The sequence below is a fragment of the Paramormyrops kingsleyae genome, unplaced genomic scaffold (assembly GCF_048594095.1).
Source record: "Paramormyrops kingsleyae isolate MSU_618 unplaced genomic scaffold, PKINGS_0.4 ups29, whole genome shotgun sequence".
NCBI lineage: Eukaryota > Metazoa > Chordata > Actinopteri > Osteoglossiformes > Mormyridae > Paramormyrops > Paramormyrops kingsleyae.
This window is the reverse complement of record NW_027325967.1, coordinates 295,136-311,252: the sequence shown is the minus strand read 5'-3', so window position 1 is coordinate 311,252 and position 16,117 is coordinate 295,136. Positions and strand designations below refer to the sequence as shown.

Below are 16,117 nucleotides of genomic sequence, written 5' to 3'. Positions count from 1 at the left end.
TCTCTGTTTAAAGAAGCTTCCCAATGACTTCTTTGCTTTCTTTGCCTGGGGTGCACTGGTAACGTTGGGCTCCACGTCAGTGCTGCAGCTTGATTTCTCCTGGCATTCCATCATCTGTGATACCACTCTGGCCTTAACTTGGGTCTTCTTGTCTGCACTGATGAAGTCTATCTTGAACCGGGGGTCCAAAAAATATGCCATATCTAGCAGCTTCTGAGTATCATCATCTTCGTATTTCTCATTGAGGTAGTCCAGCATCTTCATATTTATGTTCTTGGTCAGGTCTGTGTCTTCCTCTCGCATTTCCAGTAGTGAAGTGTTGAAGAGCTGAAGAACTGGCTTTACAAAGGAGACACTGACGTATTCATCGCCTGAAAGTGCATCAGTGAAATCCAGCATTGGGCCCAGTGACTTGCTTACAGACTCCAGCACATCTATATCTTGCCAGGTTGGAATTAGATGCCGCAGCTTCTTGTCTGCAGACAGGACCTGAGTTAAAGCCTGCTGCTGCTCTAATATCCTGCTGATCATCATCTGTCTGGAACCCCATCTTGTTTGGCATTCTGAGATGAGACAATGTGATGGTAGATTGAGTTCCTTCTGGACTTTTGCCAGGGCATCGCTGGCCTTCCAGCTGTGAGAGAAGTGGCTCACCAGCTTCTTGCAGACTCCTGTAGCACGATCATTGCGGCCATCCTTTTTCACTGCATTTTCTAAGCGGAGAAAACAAACAAAACATTGCGAACTTTAATTATTGAAGCACACTGTTTTATTTCAAACAATAAATGAAGAGCTCTTTTCCGAAACGCGATAAACGCCAATAATAATTTCCTTGTTTAAAATGTACTGCAAGATGCAGTTTCTTTCCAAACCCCAATAAGCACCGAACTTAATTTTAGCCTAGTGAACGTTCTCGCAATCCAACGTGGCTGCGCTCCTAACAGATGTTTGTTCATTAGGCTATAATTCCTCAAAATAAGTAAAAAAATCTTATTCTCTCTCTCTCTCTCTCTCTCTCTCTCTCTCTCTAAGTTTTCGGTGCTGATGCAGGACGCGTTCATGTACACGGCCCCTAAAAGCTGTGACAAAGAACCAGCAAAAGTAATGATTAGGAATATGTAAAATATTGCAATGAGACATTTTAATTGTTTATTAATAACTGCGAACATGAAAAATAAAAGACAAAAGACTTTTAAAAAAAGACAACCATCAATTTTTGGGAAAAATGGATGGATTTATAGTGTTTTGAAAAGAAAAAAAATTTACTTTGAATTTTTCAACAACAATATAGTTGTTTGATTTAATAATCATTATTCAACATGTTCAGACTAAGCAAAAAACATTTTAACAGGATAAATTGAATATTCACAAAATGTGTGGGTCTAGGTAAAACAATTAATTTCCCTGAAAACTATTGAAATGGAGTAGAGCCCGACCGATTTATCGGCAGGCCGATATTATCAGCCGATATTAGGCATTTTCCAAACTATCGGTATCGGCGTTTATAATGGCCGATAAATGAATATTTCAAAAATAAAATAAAAACGGACGAAACACCCTTCAACCATGTCATGAGTGTTGGCGTTGTATAGTTTGTCCACTAGAGGGCACTCTACACCGTCCCTGTTGGCAACACTCGTGTATAACCACACATCCTGCAACCTGCTGATCCAGCCAGAGTCGGGCAGAGAGAACCAGTTATCCGCGAGTGAGATCATCGGTGAAGTGTGTTCATGGTGATTTGGTCACGAGACATACATTGCTTGAATAACAATTAAAAGAACATCCCCATCAGTTCTCTTAACTCAAATAAGCATGACAAAATTCGTGACTATCATGTCCAGTTTTGCTGCTGTTAAATAAGCCGAGAGTGAAGCGGAATTAGCTAGTAATTACGTTACGTTGTTACAGTGTACAGTAGTTGACTGACTGTCCTTTTAACTTTTGACAATGAGACTGAGTATTTCTTTAATAGCGTGGTAGTTATAGCAGTGAGACGTATCATCTCTCCTTGGCCTGTTATATTGAAAATGTATGTTTTACAATTTGCAGTATGACTTTATCCATTGCTAAATTATGGCTCATCATAGACTAGCTAACCACAAAGCTAGCTAATGCCACTATCAGTGGAAGACCGCTAACGTTAGCATTAATGAGCTTGGAAACCACAACGAACTTATTCTGCCTAAATAAAGTAATGATTACTGTATTTATAACTAGCATATCTCTAGTTACAGTCCCTGCATTGTAAAATGTAAGTTAGACATTTGCGAGGAGCAGAGCATGTGAGCGGAGCGGAGCGGTGAGAATTTCCGCTCCTCGCTCACTAGGTTGTTGGCTCCGCGCCCGCTCCTCCACTCTAATTCGCACTAAGCCGCTCCGCTCAACACCGCTCCTCGCTCCACTAAAATGTCCTCCCGCTCCAGTCAAATCGCTCCACGCTCGCTCCAATTTAAAAGAGGAACAAATAATCTGCATGCCTAACAAATGTCACCTTAAACCGAAGCCTTATGTCATAAAGAAATATGAGCAACGGTAACATTGCCAGTCAGAACAGAAAATATTTATTATTAAGCAACCTATCGGCAACAACGGACAGGTTTGGAAATGGCATTCCACACAAAAATAGGCTTAAAAATAAAAGAATCAGTGGGTTTAATAGCCTAAAGAATATACAGACACGTTTTAAATTCCTCAATTTTTTTCTGTTGATGCAGCACGTCTCTAAAATAAAATTTTACGTTACGTGAAATAAAAAATAAAATCTTATTAGACCTACTTTGAATGACAAAACGAATTTATTTGATTACCAATATTTACTTTATAGGCTTTTATACTTTAATTTACTTTATAGACTTGATATGCTACAACCATATAAAACTTGCACGCGTTTTGCTCTGGCTTCCGCTTCTTCGCGTAGCACACTCATGTTTCTGAGAAAAGTGATTCCAAAGTGAATCTTTACTCACTGAAACAGTTTCACCACATTGTTGTTCTTGCTGTACATTCTTGTCATCTATACGTTTGATAAGAATAGTACACTTGTATGATTTATCAGTTTCCTTTGTGAAATACTTTGCGAATTCCATCTCGGCCAATTTGTGTAACAGTCTTGATAATTGTACAGATGAATTCTGGGTAGATTTGGGCACGCCTCAGAATTGTAGTGTGAGCGGTATCGGAGCGAAATTGGAGCGAGACAAAGCGACCGCTCCAGCCTTAATTAGAAAACCCGCTCCGCGCTCTGACCAAATTCCGCCCGCTCCGCTCTGCTCACATGCTCTGGCGCCAAGGAGTGAACATTTAGACATAGAGAAAAAGTATCAAACGTAGCTTGTGCATAAAAGTTCTATTGCTTGTGCTATTCAAAGTTATATTTATGAAGCTTACCAAGTCTTTTAAAACTGGTAACTTTGATTTGGTTGTTGTTGTTTTTGTGTTTTTGTTCAAAGGACTTTACGTTTCATATCTTAAGTTTGTATTTTTATACATTTTATTTATCAGAACTTTAATATATTTTGATGTTCCTCTGTTCTGTTGTGACAATAAATGAAACAAGTTTCTTTTTAAAATGCATTATCATATTATGTTAGTTAAAACTCATAAATAACTACAAATCACTAATGTTAGGGAAATCTGTTAATGTTTTGTTGCGTGTTTCTGAAATAAAAAAATATATATATATATATCGGCCGATATATCGGAATATCGGTTTTAAAACCAACAAATATTTGTATCGGTATCGGCCTTCAAAATCCTTTATCGGTCGGGCTCTAAAATGGAGTTATCGCATTTTGGAAAAGAGCTCCTCAAATGTGCTCATAAAACTGTTTTTTGTTTAAAATTAAATGTTTAGTGTCTGTATTTTTTCGTACGTTTTAAAGCTCTACGTACACACATGCAACAAATTCATTTTACAAGTTTTGTCAGGTTCAGGACAGGTTATTAAGTAAAACAGCTGAGTAAAAATGTATTTTTATTTTGGATAAAGGTCATGGTCATTACTCACCAACTGCAAGATGCAGTCTGTGGCCGAAGCACTGTAGCCTGGTCCACTTGTTCAGATCGGCAGCTTTCACCATGTTCGCTGCATTATCTGTTGTTATACAGACTTGACGTGTCTCATCTAAGCCCCAAGCGGACACCGCTTCTCTCAGGGCCTCTGCGACATTCTCGGCTGTATGACTTTCCGGGAAAAATGCCGTCTGCAAACAGCGACTTTTTAGCTCGAAGTCCTCTGCGATGAAATGGACCGTCAGACTCATGTAGGGCTCCGTTGTCCTGCTGGACCACAAGTCTGTTGTAGTTGCATAGTATTCCACGTGCGACAGTTCTGCTTCAATCTTAGATTTGCATTTTTCATACAGCTCTTTTATCGCAACTTGGGAAAAATATGTGCGGGATGGTATAACATACCGCCTGTCAAGCGTTCGGATCATTTTCTTAAATCCCTCTTTGGCGACGGTATTTAATGGCAACATATCTTTAGCGATATGAAACGTTATTGCGTCTGTTATTTCTTTCTGTCATTGAGAGCCTTTCTGGTAAGGTGTCACACTGGCAAAGGCATCACAAACATTTGTTTGTTTTGGTTGACATCCAGATTTGGCTTTGTATTCGTTGTAAAGAGCTTTGTGGTGCCGTTTTAAGTGATCAGACAAATTGGTGGTGTTTCCATGTTTTGTGGCCACAACTTTATGACACTCCATGCAAAGTACCTCTTTTTGGTCAACATCCTCCTTTTTGTAGCCGAAATAGTCCCAAATAGATGATTTCGACTTTCTTTTTGGTACGAAATCATTTTTTTGCGGCGGATCCTCTTCGTCGCGCATTTTTAGCAGTGAATGTTGGCTGTGAGCGGTGAGCAGCGACACAGCGAACCAATCACTGTGCAGGCACGCGGAACGTGCATGTCACCCCAGCAACAAGCCATACAACAAACTCGTGTTTACTGTGTGCTACCGTTCTCTTAATACACAATGGGCTTCTACCCTTCACATCGTATGTTCCGGCGATGTGACTATCGCTCACGCGCACATCGCGATGTCGATGTCAAAACAGAATATCGTTCAGCCCTAGTGCAGAGCTTGGAAGTCTGCGGATGTGTTCCTTTTTAACCCTCTGGAGTCTTGGGGTAGGGGACACACTTTCACTAACTGGGGCATGCTCACACATTTCATTCAATATCATAAACTTAATTCCTGGCAAATAAATTATTTCTTATATATTTGGTTTGGTAACAAACTCATCTTAATCTTAGTGTACTTTAGATTTATGTGAAGTTTGTAATTTGACATTCAAAGTATAGACATTGCAAAATGCACTTTGGAACACTCTGTGGGTGTTTGTTTAATATTATCTTTGAAAGTCTTATTGTACTGTGTTGGCATGATTTGCATAGTGTGGGAATGTTTCAGCCTTATAGATTGTGATTATGTGTTAATGTAAGTAGTACAAGCATAATATTTATTATTCATGTATTTGAGCTGATTTACATTTTGTTTTGGTATGAAAAGGTTATTTTGATACGTCCCCCATGGAGGGGACCACATATTAAACGGATTTTTGGAACAGGGAGCCGGAAGTGGGGCTTGCCCCATCTGCTCCAGGCATCGACCCGGTATTGCAGTGCTTCCGGGAACGGTGCACCTCTACTGCCCCCTGTTGTTGAAAGGCAGAACTGACTGACTGAATGGGTGACTAATAGACTGAGTGCCTCTGGATGGCCAACTAATTAGCCGCATGTGGTGTGAGGGAGGGGCCCTGTCCGTGCGCGGCCCCAATTTTTCTTTTTTTTTAAAGTAAGGTGACACGCTGTCGTTTGTGCGGTGGGCAGCTGTGCTGAGGTAAGGCATGACTTCATCTTTGCCTTTTGAATTTTCCCTCATGTTTGTTTAAATGATTGCTGTTTTTTGAGAGGACAGGAGGACAGGGAGGACGCCGGTGGCTGCGACGCCCCTGGGCATTCTACTCTGCGCGGGGGCGTCACGGAGGCCCGGCTAACGGCGACCCGCTAAGCGGCAGCCCCATATCGACTCGGGTCTCTCTTCGGTCTTCAGGACCGGTATACGTTTCTTCTCTTTTCTGGATTGGAAAAGACAAGAGCAAAAGTGGAAGAGTTGACGAAATGGCGTCGGATAGCGTAGCTTATAGCGGTGGGGCGTAAAGACCTTGCATTCCAGAGCATCCCTGCGCATATGAGAGTCTGCTCCATACATCTCCGTTCAGGTAAGTCAAGTTCCGGTGTGATCACTAGACTCCATTCCTGTGTTTGTCCCTAAAGAGAACAGCCAGGATAGGAAATGCTGGAAACCCATCCCGACTGGAGTCCATCCCTTCCCGGTGACACAGTAACCCAAAAGTGTTTGTGAGTGTGGTTTATGTCAGATTAGGAGAGCTGAAATGAACCTTTTGTTGGATGATAGTCGGCGACCAAAACAAGAGCTAGATCACAGAAAAGTGTTTCAAAAGCGACAGCGTCAAAGAGAAATGCAACGCTGGATGGAAGTTTTCTAGTACTGATGAAGGATGTAGAATCGGAATCCAGATATGTTTCCATACAAGGAATTTGCCTTGGTGGTGCTTTTACATGACATTACAAAGAACATAAGAACATAAGAAATTTACAAACGAGAGGAGGCCATTCGGCCCATCAAGCTCGTTTGGGGAGAACTTAACTAATAGCTCAGAGTTGTTAAAATTTTATCTAGCTCTGATTTAAAGGAACCCAGGGTTTTAGCTTCCGCTACACTAGCAGGAAGACTATTCCATACTCTAACTACACGCTGTGTAAAGAAGTGCTTCCTCAAATTTTTCTCCCGCTAATTTCCACTTATGGCCACAAGTTCTAGTATTTAGACTAATATTGAAATAGTCATTTGGCTGAAGAGCATCCAGACCCGTTAGAATCTTATAGACCTGAATCATATCCCCCCTTAGTCTCCTTTGCTCAAGGCTAAACAGATTGAGTTCCGCTAACCTCTCCTCATAAGACATTCCTCTAAGACCAGGAATCATTCTCGTAGCTCTTCGTTGCACCTTTTCTAAGGCAGCAATGTCCTTCTTGAGGTATGGTGACCAAACCTGCACACAGTATTCTAGGTGGTGTCTTACCAAGGAATTATATAAGTGTATCATCACCTCCCTTGACTTAAACTCCACACACCTAGAGATATAACCCAACATTCTGTTGGCCTTTTTTATTGCTTCCCCACACTGGCGAGAGTTACCCACATTTAGCAAAGACATATGCAGAAAGGTAATAAACAATAGACTGGCAATTGGGTAATATGATAATTATATGATAATTAAGTTTATTAATGGTAGTAATGATGGTATTATGATATTTATATATGTGTGTGTACATAGTAATCATTGTAGTATGAATATAAACTATATAAATGGTATAATAATTTAAAGGGCTCTTAAATGGTGCCGTTATTAAGTAGCAGCCAAGTCAACTATATGTGCAAGAGTGCAATATGTATACAGAGTTTGCAGTATGTGTGCATAATGTGCAAGAGTGCAGAATATAATCATAGAGGTAGTTTATCAGTTGTTCACTGGTTATGCTGGTGGATATTTCACTGCAGCTGACGATTAATTGAACGTCCATTCAGAGACTGGTTTGGTTAATGAGAGAGACTACCTGAGGGGAGAAGCTCTTGGCGTGTCTTGTGGTCTTGGTTCTGATTGCCATGAGTCTTCTCATGGAGGGTAAGGCTTGAAAGATGTGGTGAGCAGGGTGAGATGGGTCCTCAAAGATTTTGTATGCCCGTTTCCTGGTTCTGGTGATGTAAAGTGTCTGGAGGGTAAGCAGGTTACTGCCGATTATTCGCTCTGCTGAGTGGATGATGTGTTGCAGTCTGGCCTTGTCTCGTTCAGTGGCTGATCCAAACCAGGCTGTGATGGAGGAGGTGACGATGGACTCAATGATTGTAGCGTAAAACTGGGCCATCGTGGTTATAACATGTTATTTTGGATCAGGCACGGACAGTTGTGAGAGTTCATTCCGCATTAGCTCCGATAGAATAGTATTAAATGCAAAGCTAAAGTCCACAAACAGAATCCTAACATATGTCTCAGGGCACTCCAAAAGTCGGAGTAAGAAATGGAGTCCAGTGTTAACTGCATCGTCCACAGGTCTGTTGGTTCTGTAGGCAGACTGTAGCCTGGGGTCAAGCGATAGGTCTGTGATGGTTTTAAGGTATGACAGCACAAGTCTCTCAAAAGCCTTCATTACCACCGATGTGAGAGCCACCAGTCTGTAGTCACTGACTGGTTCAGTGACTGGTTGAAAATATCTGTGAAGACAGGTGACTATTGATCTGCACAGTGCTTCAGAGTGGCTGGGGAGACAGAGTCTGAACCAGGAGCTTTCCTTGTATTCTGGCTACTGAAGATCTTGTTTACATCTCTGTCGTTGATTCTCCTGGGGAGGTGGCTGGACGTGGGGGGGGGGTGAGCTGGGTATAGTGTGGGCAAGGTGTGAAGGTACCCAGGTGTGAAGAAGGCCATTGAAAAGGTGAGGGCTGTATGATGCGCGAATGTGGCTTTTCAAACCCGCAGTAGAATTTGAACAGGTTTTTGTCACCACTCCTGTAAGCTTCATCTTTTGTTTTAGGAAGCTGCCTGAGTTCAGTTGTAAACCATGGTTCGTCGTTATTATAGCTGACAACAGACTTTTTGGGAATGCGAGAGTCCTCGCAGAAGCTTATGTGCCATGTTACAGTGTCCGTGTATTCATCCACGCTGTTAGTAGCAGTTTTGAAAACATTCCAGTCTGTCGAGTCAAAGCATGATTTTAATTGCTCTACTGCTCCACATGTTCAGTGTTTCACTCTAGTAACAACAGGTTTAGCAGTTTTCAGATTTTGTCTGTATGCTGGAATTAGATGAATTGTTGCATGGTCAGAGTTTCCTAGTGCAGCACCAGTCATTTTCTGTCATTAAAATGTGACGTCTTTTCAGTTAGCTATTTATTTATTTTGGCTTTTTCTTATTATTATGTGTTCATTGTAATTGATTAATAAAATTATTTATTTTCATTATTATTTCTTTTACTTATCTTTGAAATGTGATTTTGACATTTTAATTTGATTGTATCCTTGTCTTTGTAAAGCACTTTGAATTGCCTTGTGCCCGAATTGTGCTATATAAATAAACATGCTTAAAATCTTTGATGATGACAATGTGCCCAGCCGGCTGTGAACTGTTCTTCGCTTTCTCCATCTTTGCATTTCTTGCATTGTGAAGATCTGCGAGCTGTTTAATTTTAGTGACCACTCCTTTTCAGGATTATGTAGTATATGTTTAACATTACTTCAAAGTGTGGAAGGGAAATTTAAAGTGATGGTAGGCCAGGGTTGGGAGGCATTGTGGGATTGTTCTTGTGTCTCAGGTTTTGTTGTTTTGGGGATGGTGCCGTGTGTCCTTGCCTCACAGCCACCTGCACGGAACCAGCTTTGCAGGCCACAGATCTTGGAGAACTGGGCTGAAGGGAACATCGCCGGGGGGAGAAAGGGGACCTGCAGGAAGCCTTGAAATGTAGCTGCTATACTATGCTAGACGCAGTTTGTTGTATGGTAGCATTTGAACACACAAGCAAGTTATGTACCCATAAGGGTTGTATATGTTTACGCTGAAGTCTTTATTTAGGTAATATAGGGTTGGGGTTTCCCTTACTGATAACATTGTGAGCCATGCCAGCCATGGACACCAAAGGGGGGGTTGCACCTTTTTGCTGGGTTGGGAGTGGAATTTCCCTAATGTTTAGGGTTTTTGCCCTCCTTCCTAGGCTGGATAGACAGGCTTATGTGTGGGACTCATAGGAGGCCTAGGCCTAACGAGGATTGGAAACTGAACATCCTTGAAGTAGACCAATAGAGGTGGCGTATTATGTTTGTTGTATGTTCGAAACCTGGTTTGCAGATGTTTGGTAACCAATCAGGACTTAGAAGTCCATATAGGGGAATTCGTCTTATAGTATATTAACCTGCTGATTTCTGGGTGCGGGGTGCATTGCGCATTGTCCCCGAGTGTGGTTGGAACACTATGCTGGATTGCTGAATAAAGAAGAAAATTTTGCTCATTACATGCGAGGCCTGGAGTTTGATTCAAGTGTGACAGAGTGAGAGTGATTATAGAGGATTATAGAGTCATAGTTGTTTGGGTTCATTCTGAGTACCACAAAAGTTTACAAGCCCTATTTTGGCAAGAGCTAATCCTAATCATTTTCATCCTTGCCGTTTAAATCACTCATGAATAGATGTGTTTGTGAGAAATTGATCTGTTTTAAGCATTTTCAATTTAAATAAATACTGCAATACTACTACGAGATATCTAACAACATACGATGCAACATTCAACAGGGGGTAGTGAAGTGATTCATGGCTGATCAAAGTGCCAATTCGATGTGGGGCAGTGATTAGCATGTGGAGAATGCTGCAGCAGTATTACAAAATCAGCAACTCTTTTAAAAATAATAGTGATAAAAATATATTATTTATTAATAAGTATATATAATCAGTACACAAAGTATAAGTATATAAATATAAGCATATAAAGTATACACTCACCTAAAGGATTATTAGGAACACCTGTTCAATTTCTCATTAATGCAATTATCTAATCAACCAATCACATGGCAGTTGTTTCAATGCATTTAGGGGTGTGGTCCTGGTCAAGACAATCTCCTGAACTCCAAACTGAATGTCAGAATGGGAAAGAAAGGTGATTTAATCAATTTTGAGCGTGGCATGGTTGTTGGTGCCAGACGGGCCGGTCTGAGTATTTCACAATCTGCTCATTTCACAATCTGCTCAGTTACTGGGATTTTCACGCACAACCATTTCTAGGGTTTACAAAGAATGGTGTGAAAAGGGAAAAACATCCAGTATGCGGCAGTCCCGTGGGCGAAAATGCCTTGTTGATGCTAGAGGTCAGAGGAGAATGGGCCGACTGATTCAAGCTGATAGAAGAGCAACTTTGACTGAAATAACCACTCGTTACAACCGAGGTATGCAGCAAAGCATTTGTGAAGCCACAACACGCACAACCTTGAGGCGGATGGGCTACAACAGCAGAAGACCCCACTGGGTACCACTCATCTCCACTACAAATAGGAAAAGAGGCTACAATTTGCACAAGCTCACCAAAATTGGACAGTTGAAGACTGGAAAAATGTTGCCTGGTCTGATGAGTCTCGATTTCTGTTGAGACATTCAAATGGTAGAGTAAACAGAATGAGAACATGGATCCATCATGCCTTGTTACCACTGTGCCGGCTGGTGGTGGTGGTGTAATGGTGTGGGGGATGTTTTCTTGGTACACTTTAGGCCCCTTAGTGCCAATTGGGCATCGTTTAAATGCCACGGCCTACCTGAGCATTGTTTCTGACCATGTCCATCCCTTTATGACCACCATGTACCCATCCTCTGATGGCTACTTCCAGCAGGATAATGCACCATGTCACAAAGCTCGAATCATTTCAAATTGGTTTCTTGAACATGACAATGAGTTCACTGTACTTAAATGGCCCCCACAGTCACCAGATCTCAACCCAATAGAGCATCTTTGGGATGTGGTGGAACGGGAGCTTCGTGCCCTGGATGTGCATCCCACAAATCTCCATCAACTGCAAGATGCTATCCTATCAATATGGGCCAACATTTCTAAAGAATGCTTTCGGCACCTTGTTGAATCAATGCCACGTAGAATTAAGGCAGTTCTGAAGGCGAAAGGGGGTCAAACACCGTATTAGTATGGTGTTCCTAATAATCCTTTGGTGAGTGTATAAGTACATAAAGTATAAGTATATAAAGTTTAAGTATATAAAGTATATAAGTCTTAAGTATAAAAATGATATAAGTATAAAAAGTTTAAGGGCTCAGAGGACCGCTTCTCCTACTCATCAGAGTGGATCTGGTGTCTGAACTTCTTTTTCAGAGCCTTTGATTTTTTTTATTTTTTTTTCTCTTTTCCCTTTCCTTTTTTCTTTCTTTTTTAAATTCCCCACCACCACCCCCCCTCTTCGGAGGACAACTTTATTTTACACTAAATTCAAGAGCAAAGAGTGTGGCTGCTCCGAACTCACCCGTCCTGTGGAGGAAAGCAAAAAAAAAAAAAAAAACGGGGGATACAGAAACAACAATCGTAACGAGAACAGACATTAATCACCATGGGGAGAGAAAAGAAAAAAAAAAAAAGGAAACAGAGGTATACAGGAAAAATAAAACTAATAATGTAGGTTGGACGGAGAAAATGAAGTGTAGGGGAATACAGAATACAAACAACCATAAGTAAAATAACACTCATTACAAGGACATCAAACAACAAACATTATAACATCAGTAATAATAATTATAATTAATAATGTGACAAATAGGTATTATATATATATATATATATATATATATATATATATATATATATATGTAGCATACACACACGTGATCCTACCCTTATACATGTATATTTCAATTCCTATGTCTATAACACACGCTAAAAAGTAACAATAATAATGATACTGATCGCTAAACCATTCTTATATGTATGTGTAAGTGTAGGTGTGAACTGATTTGTCATTGGATGTGCTGGCATATGATGCCGTCGGGGGAAGCGACAGCACCCCACCCCCCCACAAGGCCGAAGGCGAAGGCAGGAGAAACCAGGCAACCGAGGCCACCCTGCCGCCCCCCCAGCACAAGGGCCCACGGCCATGTGCCCCGGAGATAACCACCCGCCCAACCCAGGAAGCAGCCCGCGAGGGACTAAAGGGGCGCCAACCCCCGTACAGGGAGGCCCGCAGAGGGAGGACGGGCGGCGAGCCCCCCCGCCCAACCCAAACCGAACCCCCCAATCCGCCTAGAAGGCCCCCAGTGTCCCAAGATCCCCCGGACTGCCCGCCAGGGCCCCACCACGGCGCAGCAGAGCCAAGCACCACCCGGCCCGCGGCCCAAGAGAGGAGGCCGCCCACACCCGCCAGAGCCTTTGATAAGATGGAAGTAATGTCCTCTTGAGGCCATGGGCGTCCCCTGTGTCAGCCCCTCCTTGGCACTGGCGTCCCACCTGGCGATCTCAGCACCGGGTGCAGTTTAATGCAGGGCAGCTCCGCCAGGACATCCACCATGTTGGGGCCTTTGGTGGGTCCTGCGCCACTTCCCTGACGATGACTCTGCTTGGGGCCCTGGATACTAGCAGGTGGAGGAGGACGAGGTGGCGGTGGAGGAGGAGGAGGAGGAGGAGGAGGGGGCGGGAAACAGCTTGGAGCTGAAGTGGGGACTACAAAAGGAGTCCCAGTGGTCTCCGAACTACTCCGGGATATATATGGGTCAGTCAGGGCACCAGCAAGCATGGAAATCTCGGACCGGAACCTTGTCTTCGAGGGCTGCAATCTTTTTCCAAACTGCCGCCCACTCGGACCCTGCCTCTGCTGCAACAGCAGCATGCTGGAGATCCCCGTGTCCATTGGGGAGGTGGATGCCGTTGCAACACTTGAGGATTTCTTCACAAAGCACTGGGAAAGAAAAAAATCTCCAGTTGCAAAAAACTTGTTACATTGCGCAGTTCAACGCAGAGGGAGCGACTCTGTGAAACAAGCGATCTTCCTTGGCCGAAAAAATACTGAATTCGGAACGGAATCAAATCCAAAAAAACAGTCTGCACACAAAGTACAGAGAGTTAGATGTCTTACTTAAACATCACACAAAATTATATTTTTTTCCATCATCCATTAACATACAGCGCAATCTCAGATTCACATTAGGCCATACACAGATTTCCTGAATAACATTAATATACACATATACATGTATATACTTATATATGCACATTATAAACATTTCAACCTGCAATGGTACTAACAGGGTGGCTAAACTGAATAACACCATATCACAGTCAACGTATTCCGATCAATTAGCAAGTAGCCTTATAGGTAGCTTTAGCATTTTACATACAACTACAAAAAATGATACATTAGTAAAGAAAATAATCAACCACACAATCAGCAAAGGTTCGCATTCATATCCTGACTGTTTTTCCTTCACACTAATGATCCCTATATCTATATTTTCAAACAGGTAAATTGACCTACCAGGATATCCAAAAGAGAGCACTTGCACCAAAATCTTTCTATCCACTAATTGCTGCAATTGTATGCTTAGGCCAAAAAAAATAAACAGTGCTCTAAACGTTGACATCTACACAAATATATATATGTAGATATATACGTTTATTTCCCTAAGTTGCCGTTCACTCCTCTTTCCGCTCTCTTTACCCGCCTTCCTCCGTCTAGAAAAACCCGCCGGAAAAAAAAAACTCCCACCCTACCTTTCGGCACTCAGGAACGTCTTAAAGAGACAGCTGCCCACTTTGGTATACACAACTTATTGTAAGGTTCATGTCTCCCTCTTTACAAATTACGCTCTATAATAGCTTCAAAGCCTTATGGTAGCTTTATAGACCTGGCTACATTTGGTTTTGTTATTATTATTATTGGTATTAGTATTATTATTTTAAGAATGAAGCTAAATAATATAGCTAATATATCACATATGGGTTAAAATGCAGAGGACGCATTTCGTCGTTGTGTGATGTGCCAAGAATGGCACTTGATCACAAAGTACAAATACTTTTTTACTTGCCAACATTCATAAGCAACGTTATTTTTCATTACAGTTGAACTTTTTTTTGGGGGGGACTTTTTTATTTGAAGGACTTACTTCAAATATTGACAATAATAACAAAAATAAAGTACAAAAAAAACTGCTAAACAATAGCAAGTGCTTAAAGTGCATAAATAACAAGTGCTCAAAGTGCTAAAGAACTGAACTGCTAAACTGAAGATTAGAAGTGAAATCAAGGCCATTATCACTTATTTTTTCTTTTTTTCTGGGTTGTAAGCAAAGTCCTGCAAACTCTTTCTTTTTAAGACATTTGGACCAGAAGATGGAGCTGGTACAGTGGAGGAGGATGAGGCTTTGGCTGGTCCAGATGATGAGGATGAGGCTTTGGCTGGTCCAGAGGGAGGGAGAAAGAGTTTGGCTAGTCCAGAAGAGTCTGGTCCAGAAGATAAGGATGAGGCTTTGGCTGGTCCAGAGGATGAAGATGATGCTTTGGCTGGTCCTGAGGATGAAGATGAGGCTTTGGCTGGTCCTGAGGATGAAGATGAGGCTTTGGCTGGTCCAGAGGATGAAGATGAGGCTTTGGCTGGTCCAGAGGGAGAGAGAAAGAGTTTGGCTGGTCCATTGGAAGTTGAAAATGGTCTGAATGGTCCAGAGGAGGAGGCTGAGGGTCTGGCTGGTCCAGAGGAGGTTGAAAAAGGTCTGGATGGTCCAGTGGAGGTTGGTGAGGGTCTGGATGGTCCAGTGGAGGTTGGTGAGGGTCTGGCTGGTCCAGAGGAGGTTGAAAAAGGTCTGGATGGTCCAGTGGACGAGGATGAGTGTTTGACTCGTCTAGAGGAGGCTTTGGCTGATCCAGCGATATTCCTGGCCTGCCGTATGAGTTTGTTTGCCATCTGTGATGGCCGAATCCTTGCTGCCTCATTCACCCTTTTCTTCTTTTGTGCCTGTTGTGCCTCTTTCTTTTTCTGCAGATGTTTTTGATATGTTTGATACGATGACAGGCAAGACCACCTTAATGGCTGGTCTATTGTCATTGTCGATGCTGTCCACTCCCTTCCTTTAATCGTGGATTTTACAATTGCAAGGCTCTCATAAGTTTCCACATTCATGGAGCATCTGTCTGCTTCAAGAATATCACCCATGAGATTAAATGATCCCTCAACCAGGGGGCCTGTGAAAATGCTAAGTAGTGCTTTGACCAGCTGACCCAGAATGGGAAATCTCACACCTCTCTCTGGATTTTTCATGGATACAACTCTGCTCCACCAATCTACATCAACTCGGCCTTCTTCTTCAATGTAGTTCTGGGCACACGTTACCAGGTCCACCTCTATTTGGTACGCCCGTATCTCTTCCTCCACCTGACCAATCTCTTCTGGTGCGACCACATTAGGCAAGGCCTCTCCTAATGTGATAAAAGCCCCACAGATGGAGTCATCTTGAATCAGAGAGGGAGTGAGTGCAGAAAGTGAGGTGATTATCTTGTTGTCCAGAGG

General features: G+C 42.2%; 1 pseudogene; it reads left to right on the top strand.

Moving 5' to 3' along the window:
* Positions 1-5,421: 5,421 nt before the first annotated feature.
* On the top strand, positions 5,422-5,654 carry LOC140584025 (U2 spliceosomal RNA; annotated as a pseudogene).
* Positions 5,655-16,117: the final 10,463 nt, after the last annotated feature.